The following is a 12,500-nucleotide window of genomic DNA, read 5'->3' as shown; positions in this document are numbered from 1 at the left end:
ACAATATGTATATATATACATATATATATATATATATGTATGTATACAATATGTATATATATATATATATATATATATATATATATATATGCAGAAGTACTTTATTCTCTAACACTTCGACAGTCTTCTTCAGAGAGATAATGGTACAGGCAAATTGAGATACGTTGTTCATATACATGTACTAAGCGGTTCATCTCACAAGTCGCCTTGGGATAGAGTTCGTTGTATGTGGCCCCTTGATGATCAATCTTGCTGTTACGTGTGCTAGATTTACAAATCCTTCTCTATGATTGGTTGAACTAAAAGAGTTGATATATGCAGCTTCGATAGTTTTTCTTGTCGTCTTTTTCATACCGGTGTGTAAGATTGTAGTGCTGTTCCAATTAGGCATATGGCTGTGTTGTGTAATTATAGTACCAGAAAATACTGATTTAGATAACAAACTTCGTAGGCTCAATAGTGTAAATAGGTACATAGAACTCACAGTGGAAAAGGAGATAGACAAGAAACTGGCATTTTTAGACACGGTAATACATTGTATTGATGGAAGTGCAAAATTGTCAGTATATAGGATACAAACAAAGAAGATTTTATTCATTACTTATCGCGACACAACACAAGAACGAAAGCCGGCATAATAATTGGCTTTTTCCTTAGAGCATTTAGAAAATGTAGCGAAGAATTTTTACACGACGAATGTAAACACATTACAGAGACGTTCAGCCGCCTGAAATATCCGCCGGGTCTCTTACAAAAACTGCAAAATAAAGCCAAGCAAATATGGAGAAGAAAAAACACAGTTACAGAAGAACAGAGGAAAGAAAAAGATTTTTTAGTGGTTCCTTACTCTACAAGAGGTGAATTAATTTCCAAGTTTCTCGCAAGAAGATAGAAATCGTACACTACTCAGGACAGAAAACAAGAAATATTTTGTCCAATAACCAGCACAGGGGAGAGAAAAATGAAAAGAGCGTGGTTTATAGGATTCCATGTGGTGGATGTGATGCAGCTTATTTGGAGAAACTTCACGAGGAATTACAAAAAGATTATGCAAACACAAGAACGACATGCGACACCACAGAACATCTAATTCGTTACTGTGATGCAGCTTATTTGGAGAAACTTCACGAGGAATTACTAAAAGATTATACAAACACAAGAACGACATGCGACACCACAGAACATCTAATTCGTTAATAATACACGCTACACAACACGGCCATATGCCTAATTGGAACAGCACCACAATCTTACACACCGGTATGAAAAAGAGAAGAAAAACTATCGAAGCTGCATATATCAACACTTAGTTCAACCAATCATAGAGAAGGATTTGTAAATTTAGCACACGTAACAGCAAGATTGATCATCAAGGGGGCACATACAGCGAACTCTATCCCAAGGCGACCTATGAGATGACCCGCTTAGTATATAACAATGTATTTCAATTTGCCTGAAGAAGACTCTGTCGAAGCGTTAGAGAATAAAGTACTTCTGCTCCTTCCTGGACTTTACCTACACCACTCCTTCCATACATATATATATATATACATATGTATATATATATATATATAGATAGATAGATATATGTATATATATAAACATATATGCAAGGTAATCACTTTAAAAATAAACAAACGGAACAGAGCGCTTTCGCATATTACATCTTCAGTGGCTGATTTACACTAAAAATGTAATATACGAAAGAGCTCTGCTCCGTTTGTTTATTTTCTTAAGTGGTTACCTTGCAGTTATAATACACACGTTCCTAGTGTGTTACTGCATATATACATATATATATATATATACATGTATATATATATATATGTATATATATATATATATATATATATATATATATATATATATGAAATCAAATCAACCATCCTGAATCCACTGGTGAACAAAGGCCTCCTTCATAGCATTCCATGACTCACACGGCCGCGCCAACCTCTGCCACGTCACTCCTGCAAACTTCTCAATCTCGTCTCTCCATCTCCTGTCTGGTCTCCCTCTTCCACGCTTCCTATCTCGCGGCGTCCACTCAGTAACACACTTGCTCCATCGCTCGTCAGTCGTTCGCACTAACTTACCTGCCCAATTCCACTTCCTCTCTTTCACCGCCTCCACAATATCTTTCACTCTAGTCTGCTCTCTCACCCAACTTGCTCTCTTTTGGTCTTTCAGCGTTATTCCCATCATTGATCTCTCCATTCTCCTCTGTGCAGTCCTTAGCTTTGTTTTCATTGCCTTCGTCAGTTTCCAAGTCTCACACACATAGATTATTGCTGGCAGAATACATTAATTGTAAAATTTACGTTTCAAACATAAAGGTAGAGAGCCTCTCAGGATTCTATTATACTTACCAAACACTTTCCAACCAATTGTAATACGTCTTTTTATTTCATTATCATGATATTTTGTCACTTTCACCGCCTGGCCTAAATAATTATACTCCTCGACGTCTTCAAGACTCTCATCATCAATTACAACCTCTTTACTTTGAACTTTCTTGTTGAACATTACTTTGGTTTTAGTCTTATTCATTTTTAAACCTACTTTGAGACTTTCCTTGTTTAAATCACTCAGTATCTCCTGCAAGTCTTCTGCTCTTTCTGAAATAAGAATAATGTCATCCGTAAATCTTAGGTGGTTCAAATATTCGCCATTAATCTGCAAACCTTTCTCTTCCCAACTCAACCTTCTGAAAATATCTTTCAAGCAAGCTGTAAATAATTTGGATGAAATGGTACCACTCTGCCGTACTCCTTTTTTGATCTTGATCTTTTCTGAATCTTTACGTAGTCGAATTATAGCGCTACCTTTCGCATAAATCTTTTCTAAAACCTTTACAATCTGTTCGTTTGTACACTGCTTGTGTAGCGAGTTTAGTATTGCTGTTTGTTCTACCAAGTCAAAGGCCTTCTCGTAATCTACAAAAGCTAAACAGAGAGGTATATTGTATTCTGTCGTTTTCTCGATTAGTTGGTTAATCGCTTGCAAATGGTCTAGAGTCGAGTATTCGCTCCTAAAACCTGTTTGTTCTCTTGGTTGGTTTCTATCTAAAACTTGACCCAGTCTATTTGTAAGGATCTTGGAGAATACTTTATATACATTTGATAGCAAGCTAATCGGTCGATAGTTACTAAGGTCCTTCTGGTCTCCTTTTTTATGAAGCAAAATCACTATAGCATTGCACCACGATTCAGGAACGCTTTCTTGACGTAAGCACTGGGTGTACAACTGAGCTAACTTAATATGAACTTCTTTCCCTGCGTCTTTCAACAGATCTATCGATATACCAATTTCCCCAGGTGCTTTTCCTCGTTTCATATTTTTAGGGGAAATTCTACTTCTTCTTTTGTAATCTCTGGTACACTACTAACGTCTGCAGATGAATTTACTGACTCAACTATGGTCTTCGATGAGTAAAGATCTTGGTAAAATTCCTCTACTCTTTTTACCATTCTCTCTCTGCAGTTAATGATTTCTCCATTTCTATCTTTCAAGCATATAATTTGCTGTCTTCCTAAAGCATGTCTGCGCTCAGTCCCTATACTTTTTCCTTTCCGAATAGTTTCCTCTATTTCATCCATGTTTTTCTTTCTTTTCTCTGATCTTTGCCTTTTGGTGATAAGCTCATTTAGTTCTACTCTTTTAATTTCATCTCTTCTGCTTTTAATCTGCATTGTTCTCCTTCTTTTAATTAGGTCATTTGTAGCATTGGAATATTACTTTTTGTACTTCCAACTTTCTCTGCCAATTCCCTAGTGATATTCACTAAATTCAAATTCATATCCTCGACTGCGTCCTCGTTAGTTCTTAGAGCTTCAAATCTATTTTTAATTTCTAACTGAAATTCCTTCTTATTATCCTTAACCTTTGCTAGGCTGATTTTCCTTTTTAAAACTAGTTTATTTGTCTCGGCTCTGAAATTGAATTTAGCTGTGTAACCTACCATTCTATGATCAGTACCTATGTTGACTTTATTTATGACCGTGACATTGCTAACGCTCTTGCTCTCACCTCCTAATATGAATATATATATATATATATATATATATATATATATATGTATATATATATATATATATACACATATATATATGTATGTATGTATATATATATATATATGTGTGTGTGTGTGTGTGTGTGTGTGTGTGTGTGTGTGTGTGTGTGTGTGTGTGTGTGTGTGTGTGTGTATGTATATATATATATATATATATATATATATATATATATATATATATATATATATGTATGTATATATATATATATATATATATGTCGCACTCCGTTTTTAGCGAGGGGTTATGACCCCAGGAGGTTGCGAAATTAGGTTGTCACTAGGGTAAGAGAACAAACCAGCGGTATACCATGCCCATGGTTGCGTTTTTGCAACAAAAAACATGATTCCACTTGTTCACACCTGTATCCTGAGTGAGAGTTGGTAGAGTGTTTATGACCATGTCAGTGTTCATTTGAGATTTGTGATAATCAAATGCAGTAAATTTTTTACTCCTAGTATTCCTTGATTCTGGTACAGTGACTTCTAAAGTTGGGTGACTTTTTCATTCATTGTCTTCATGGAAAAACAAATAAGTATCATAAACTGTTGATATTATGCTGAAATTTGAATCATGCTCTTATATTACAGTAATTACCCAAATGATTGAAATAATTATACATTTACTTTAAAGTTTCCGAGTACCTCATATCATATCTAGAAAATCAAGAAAGATAAAAGTTGCAAAAACGCAACTATGGTCACCCCAGCCTTAAAACTTGTTGCTTTTTTGCAACGGTGGGAAGCAAGAATTGGGAGACTGGATTTTTTTTTTTTTTTTCTCTTCCTTTCTTTTAGGAATCTGAATGCATATGAAATGGACGAATTACTGCTAATTCTGCCATTAGATGAAGAACAAAAAAAGGATTTGGATGACGATGATACTGTTGCAAAGAAGGAGAAGATTAGTGTATATTTCCAGAAGATGGAACGGTTACAGATGAAGACTCAGATGAAGAAAATGTTGAGATTAGTAATCTACCTGGGACAATGACTCGCCGAGGTTAATATTAGCTTGGGTGAGCCTAATGGAAATGTATATCCCCGAATGAAACCTAGTACTTCTAAAGAACCTTATTCAAGGAAAAGAAAAACACAACATAGTTCACATTCCTCAAGTAAATCATCCGCAAAGTCTAAGAAACTTATGAAAATCAGAGAATGGAAAGCAGAGGACATGCCAGCTCAAGATATGCCTTCTCATTACCCTTACAGACTATCAATTGCTGATGTACCTCGCAATCCCAGTGAAATATTTGAATTATTCTTTTGATGCCGTTGCAATAGATAACTTGGTAAACCAAACTGTTCTTTATGGTGTTCAAAGGGGGAACCATGCGTTTCAACTCAGTGATGCTGAAACGAGTTTTTATAGGCATATTACTACTGTCCGGCTATAACACAGTTACACGCCGTCGTCTTTATTGGTCATTCGAGCCTGATGTCAGAAACGAGTTGGTTGTCAATTGTATGCGAAGAAATCGGTTTGGTGAAATTATGACATATTTCCATGCAGCTAACAATGCAGAATTGCCAAATTCTTATGATAAGTTTGCTAAAATGAGGCCGCTTTTGACTCTTCTCAATGAACGTTTCCTTTGGTATGGAACAGCCTTTAAGGCAACAGATGTTTCGATTGATGAATCAATGATACCCTATTATGGTCGCCGTCCAACAAAGCAGTTCATTCGATGGATGGACAGCAGCTTCTTCTCCAGGTTATGTATATATCATTGATATATATCAAGGTAAAGGTCTCCAGGAAGCTCTTATAGAGAAATTTTTGGTGTAGGAGGATCAGTCATTTTTAACTTTCTTGATAGGCTTGAATCAAAATATCCTGGAAGGAAATTTAGCCTGTATTTTGACAATTTATTTTCTTCCATCAAACTTCTTGCGGAGGTTCAAGAAAGAGGTCATGGTGCAACAGGTACTCTTTATAGTAATATGACTGAAATATGTCCACTTACACGGGTTGAGTCTTATCAGAAACGCTCACGAGGAAGTGAAGAGCACTTTTATGACAAAGAATCAAACATTATTGTTGTAAGGTGGAATGACAATGGAATTGTAACTATAGCATCAAACAAACATGGGGTATATTCACTGAAAAAAGTTGAGCGCTATTCAAAGGCTGATAAAAAAAAAGAGTAACAATACCAATGCCATCTTTGATTGGGAAGTATAACTCACGAATGGGGGATGTAGACAGAGTAGATGAGAATATATCTTATTATCGAACTGCAATCCGAGGTAAGAAATGGTACTTTCCTATTTTTGTATACTTATTGAATGTTTGTAGGAATAATGCATTGTTGTTTGCTGGACAAGGAAGCTACAGGGAGGATCTACTAGAATTTACAAGGTCTGTAGCTCAACATTTATTGAAGACTTATGGTACTGAGCCCATGAATCCTGGGAGACAAAAACTGGTAGTCACTGCTAATGTAAGAGGAAATGCTGAAAAATATGATAACATTGGTCATAATATAGAGACAGCTGTCCCAGAGATATGGCGTAGGTACAAAAATTGCAATAGTCAAACATTTTACACATGTGTGAAATGTAATGTTCCTTTACACCTGAAGTGCTCAAAAGAGTATCATAATGGCTAATGTTTGATCTCTTTTTTGTAATCCATCTTTTGTTACTTATACATTTTACTATTTTTCTAAATATACTTTGTGTTTTAGTACAATATAATAATTATTTTGCAGATATGAAAAACAGTAATATTTCAATAATGAGTTCTTTGATTACCAAAGATTCTTGCTTATTCAAAATCACATATACATCTTATTATGCAAAAGTAGATGAAATAACCACTTATGTATGGAACTCTACATAAAGAATTATGAAAGTATTAAAAATGCTAATTTTACATAAGAGCCTGTTTACTGTCTTGGTAAGAAAGTTGATTAAAGAAGTTTCTTCTTTTACTTACATAAAAAAGAAAGTTTTATTTCATGCAGAACAATGAAAAATATTTCCCCTGTGTATGTGATATGGCTCAAGTAGAATAATAAAATAATGTAGAGAAATTAATATTCATAACTAAATAATATTTGCAAATGAAATATATGTTTTTGCCCTTTTGAAAAGGACCCAATTAAATGCCCAATCATTTACAGAAAAATAAATAATATTTGCATTATTTTTATTGGAAAACCAGATCTGTCTTGAATTCTCACCGTTGCATTTTTGCAACAAGAGGGCCCATTAGGGTGCCCATGGTTGTATTTTTACAACAATGAATTTTTCGGCTTTATTCTTTAAATATGGAACAAAATTGACACAAAAAGCCAGAAAATACTTAAATATCATGTAAGAATTCATATATGTGAAAAATAAACGATTTCTCAAACTTTCATTTTTTATAGGCAGAAATGGGTTAAGAATGCTAGTGTGTGTATTGTTTGTGGGAATTCAAAGTTGGATTACTTGCCTTTTAGTCGACCTGATATTTGGAGCAGCTGCCTCAAGACTGTTCTCTTTCTATCTTCAAACCTTAAGGATACCTCGGTACTGCTAGTCACCTCCCTCTAGGGGTGTACTTTTCATCTTAGGATTTACATTATTAGCTATGGACAAAACAATAAAACACACTTGGCCAATCATACTTCAGGAAGGGGTCCCCGGTGTCATGTGATGTATTTAGTCCTCCGATAAGGGCTTTCAGAAAGGCTTTTAGAAAACCCTTATTCCAACAAAGTTTAATTATGTTATGTTTTTGCTCCTCTCGAGTAGGGGCTTGTGCGTCCGAAGCAATGAGAATCAGTTTCACACACACACGCACACACACACACACACACACACACACACACACACACACACACACACACACACACACACACACACACACACACACACACACACACACACACACACACACACACACACACACGACTAGGTGGCGCGGTTGGTAAAGTCCCAGACTGTCACTACGGCGGCCCGGGGTTGAATTCTGCCCAGGGCTGAAAATAATTTCAGTATCGCTGTGCTTCGAGTCGTTACTCCAACTCTAATGGGCGGGGAGTTGTGTGTGTGTGTGCGTGTAAGGTCAAAGCATTACCCATATATCGGTCATACGAGCTCTGAGCTCTCTCCCGGGAAGGAAATAGCTGTCGATCACGAGTCCAACACGTGATCTAAAGACCAAGGTGAAACACACACACACACACACACACACACACACACACACACACACACACACACACACACACACACACACACAAAGAATATAAAGAAAATAGAAAGAATCCAGAGAGCAGCCACAAAAATGGCACCTGCACTTACAAACTTGCCATATGAGGAAAGATTGGCTAAACTGGAGTTACCGACTCAGGAGCAAAGAAAAAAAAAGAGGTGACCTACTTACCATCTACAGAATCATGAAGGGCACAGAAATACTCGATAGAGAGGACTTGTTAAACTGGGACAAAAGAAGCACAAGAGGACATGGGAAGAAAAAAAAACATAGCTACAGAAGAGATCTGAAGAAAAACAGTTTTCCACATAGAGTGGTGGACACTTAGAACAAACTGGACAATGAAATAGTGTGCGCAAAAAAACATTCATGAGTTTAAGAGCAAACAAGGCACTGCGAGTTACAAAGGCGGGACAACGAGCGTAGCTCCCCTTCCCGGAAAATACAGTTAGGTAAATACAACTAGGCAACTAGGTAAATACACACACACACACACACATTTATATACTCGTATGTATATATATATATATATATGTGTGTGTGTGTGTGTGTGTGTGTGTGTGTGTGTGTGTGTGTGTGTGTGTGTGTGTGTGTGTGTGTGTGTGTGTGTGTGTGTGTGTGTGTGTGTGTGTGTGTGTGTGTATGTGTGTATATAAGAAAGGAAGAGGAGGCGAATCAAGTAGAGAAGAAAAGGTAAAAGGTGCAGATGGAGAGATGATAATGGAAGAGAAGGCAGTAAGGGGCAGAATATTTTAGGGAGTTGCTAAATGTGAAGGAGGATAGGGAGGGAAAGATAGCTGCAGTGGGAAATGCGAAGAAAATGAGAGTGAGGAGTGAGGAGAATGGAGGAGAAATAAGGAAGGATGAGGTGAAGGCAGTTGTTAAGATGATGAAAGCAGGTAAGGCACCTGGTCTGGTTGGATGCCATGCAGAATGTCTGAAAAAGGGAAGTACACTGATGGAGGACTGGCTGGTGAGGTTATTTAATGTTTGCTGGAGAGAGGGTAAAGTGCCGGAGGACTGGAGGAGTGCCTGTATCATTCCTCTTTACAAGGGAAAAGGGGACAAGTGTGAATGTAGTAGTTTCAGAGGGATTAGCTTGTTAAGTGTAGTTGGGAAGGCTTATGGGAGGATCTTGATTGAGAGGATTAGGAGAGGAACAGAAGGAGTAATTGGTGAGGAACAGTGTGGATTTAGGACGGGTAGAGGTTGTGTAGATCAGATCTTTGTGGTAAGACAGATATGTGAGAAAGCTATAGGAAAGGGGAAGGATGTTTTTTGGGCTTTTATGGATCTGGAAAAGGCTTATGATAGGGTAGACAGAAAGGCACTGTGGGAGGTTATGCAGATATACGGGATAGGAGGAAAGCTTCTAGGAGCTGTCAAGATTTTTTATGAGAGTAGTAGAGCTTGTGTCAGGATTGGAGATAGAGTGAGTGGTTCGAGGTAAAGGTGGGACTTCATCAAGGATGCGTTATGTCGCCCTGGCTGTTCAACTTATACATGGATGGGGTGGTGCAAGAGGTAAATGGAAGGAATCAGGGATTGGAGATGATTAAAGAAAATGGAGAAAAGTGGGAGGTGAGCCAGCTGTTGTTTGCGGACGACACTGCACTTGTGGCAGGATCGGAGGAGGGATTGAGGAAGTTGGTGGCAGAGTTTGGGAGAGTATGTGATAGAAGAAAGCTAAAGATAAATGTGGGTAAAAGTAAGGTGATGAGATGTACAAGGGGTGAAAGTGGCAGTAGACTGGAAGTGAGCATTAAGGGAGAGCGACTGGAGGAAGTGGATAGTTTTAGATACTTGGGTGCAAATGTGGCAGGAAAAGGTGGAGTGAAGGTGGAGGTAGAATGTAGATTGAGAGAAGCGAGTAAATGCCTTGGTGGATTAAAAAGTGTAATGAGGTATAGACATTTGGGAATGGATGCTAAGAGGAGACTGTATGGAGTGATTGTGCCAACAGCACTGTATGGGGCAGAAACATGGAACATAAGAGAGAAAGAGAGAAGGAGTTTGAATGTGTTTGAGATGAGGTGTCTGAGAAGTATGATGGGGGTTACTAGGCTGGATAGAGTGAGAAATGAGGAGGTGAGGAGGAGAAGAGGGGTGGAAAAGGAGCTGGGAGATAGGGTTGATGAAAGAGTATTAGGATGGTTTGGACACATGGAAAGAATGAGTGAAGAAAGACTAGTAAAAGAGGTATGGAAGGCAGATGTGGAGGGAGTGAACATGAGGGGACGTCCTAGGATGAGGTGGATGGATGGGGTGAAGGGGGCTTTGGGGAAGAGGGGAATGTCTGTTGAGGAAGGACGGGAGAGGACAGAAGACAGGGGTGAATGGAGAATGGTTGTATATGGATGATGTTGTGATTGCATGAGGTGGAATGGGCGGGGGGATGGGGGGTGAGGTAGTATGTGTGAGCAAAATTTGACGCAGCCCGAAGGGATTTCTCCCCGTCCTCTCCTTTCATGCAATGGGGGGATGGAGAGGGGGGGTTGCCGATTTAATGAAGCGGCCTTGCTGTGGATGTGCTGTGTCTTGCGACACTGCTTCTGACCCAGGGCAGTGGACAAGGTGCAGGGATGACCCGTCATCCAGGTGGTGCTAAGATAAGAGGGAGGGTGGAGGGGTGTGGAGTGTATTCAGGGATGGAATGGGTGGAAATGATTTTATGCCTTTTCCTTTTTGGCTACCTCCCTTGTAAGGGGGAAAAAGCCTTGGTATATGTATGTATGTATGTGTATATAAATATGTGTACCTATAATATACCCGTATATATCATGGGATTATTAAAGTTTATTATCAATCTGCCTGGTATTATTCCTCAAATCTAGCAATTCTGTACATGTACAGTATATATATATATACATAAACACACACACACACATATATATATATGTGTGTGTGTGTGTGTGTGTGTGTGTGTGTGTGTGTGTGTGTGTGTGTGTGTGTGTGTGTGTGTGTGTGTGTGTGTGTGTGTGTGTGTGTGTGTGTGTGTGTGTGTGTGTGTGTGTGTGTGTGTGTGTTTACCTGGTTGTATTATACCGGAAGGGAGCTATGCTCGTGGTGACCCCTCTTTGTACCTTTCAGCATAAAGTTTTTCCTTAAAATCTTGAACATTGTTTGCACACACTGTTTCTTTATCTAATTTAAAGTATTCCAGGTGTCCAGTACTCTATGTGGGAAGTTATTCTTTTTCAGATCTCTTCTATAGTTATCCTTTTCGAGTTTCTTTTCTTGTCCTCCTGTTTTTCTATTGTCCCATTTTAACCAATCATCCCTATCTAGGATTTCCATTCCTTTCATGATTCTATAAATTGTCAGCAGATCTCCTCTTTCTCTTCTTTGTTCCAGAGTTGGTAGTTCCAATTTGGACAATCTTTGATCGTATGTTAATCTGGAGAGAGTTGGTGCCAACTTTGTCGTTGATCTTTGTATTCTTTCTAATTTCTTTATATTCTTTTTAGTACTGGGTGTCCATAATGTTGCTGCGTACTCCAGTTTTGGTCTACCAGTGTAACTAATATTTTTCTTTAATAATTTCCTCATCCAAGTAGTCAAATGCCACTTTCATTTACCTCAATAGGTTGAAGGTTTCTCCGAGTATTTTATTGATATGTTTGTCAGGTGTCATGTCCTTCCTGATTATTACTCCAAGGTCTCTTTCAGAGTTCATTTTTTTTTACTTCTTCTTCGACAATTTTATAGTTTCATCATATTTTATTTTTACTTTTTCCAAACTCCATTATACTACACTTCTTGATATTGTTTGTTTGCGTTTGTGTGTGTGTGTGTCTGTTTGTATGTATTCACTTGGTCTTTGGATCACGTGTTGGACTCGTGATCGACAGCTATTTCCCTCCTGGAAGAGAGCTCAGAGCTCGTAGGTCCGATCTATGGGTAATGCTATGACCTTGCACACACACACCCCCAACTCCCCGCCCACGAGAGTTGGAGTAATACCTCTCAGCGCTGCGATACTGATATTATTTCAGCCCCGGGCGAGAGTCGAACCCGGACCTTCGTAGTGGCAGGCCAGAGCTCTAACCACAGCTCCATGAGAGATGTGTAGGTCCGATCTATGGGTAATGCTATGACCTTGCACACACACACACCCCCAACTCCCCGCCCACGAGAGTTGGAGTAACACCTCTCAGCGCTGCGATACTGATATTATTTCAGCCCCGGGCGAGAGTCGAACCCGGACCTCCGTAGTGGCAGGCCAGA

Source organism: Oratosquilla oratoria, chromosome 8 (genome assembly GCF_046742065.1).
Source record: "Oratosquilla oratoria isolate Oo_2021 chromosome 8, ASM4674206v1, whole genome shotgun sequence".
NCBI classification, from domain to species: domain Eukaryota; kingdom Metazoa; phylum Arthropoda; class Malacostraca; order Stomatopoda; family Squillidae; genus Oratosquilla; species Oratosquilla oratoria.
The sequence above is the reverse complement of the archived record's forward strand: the minus strand, read 5'-3'. Positions refer to the sequence as shown.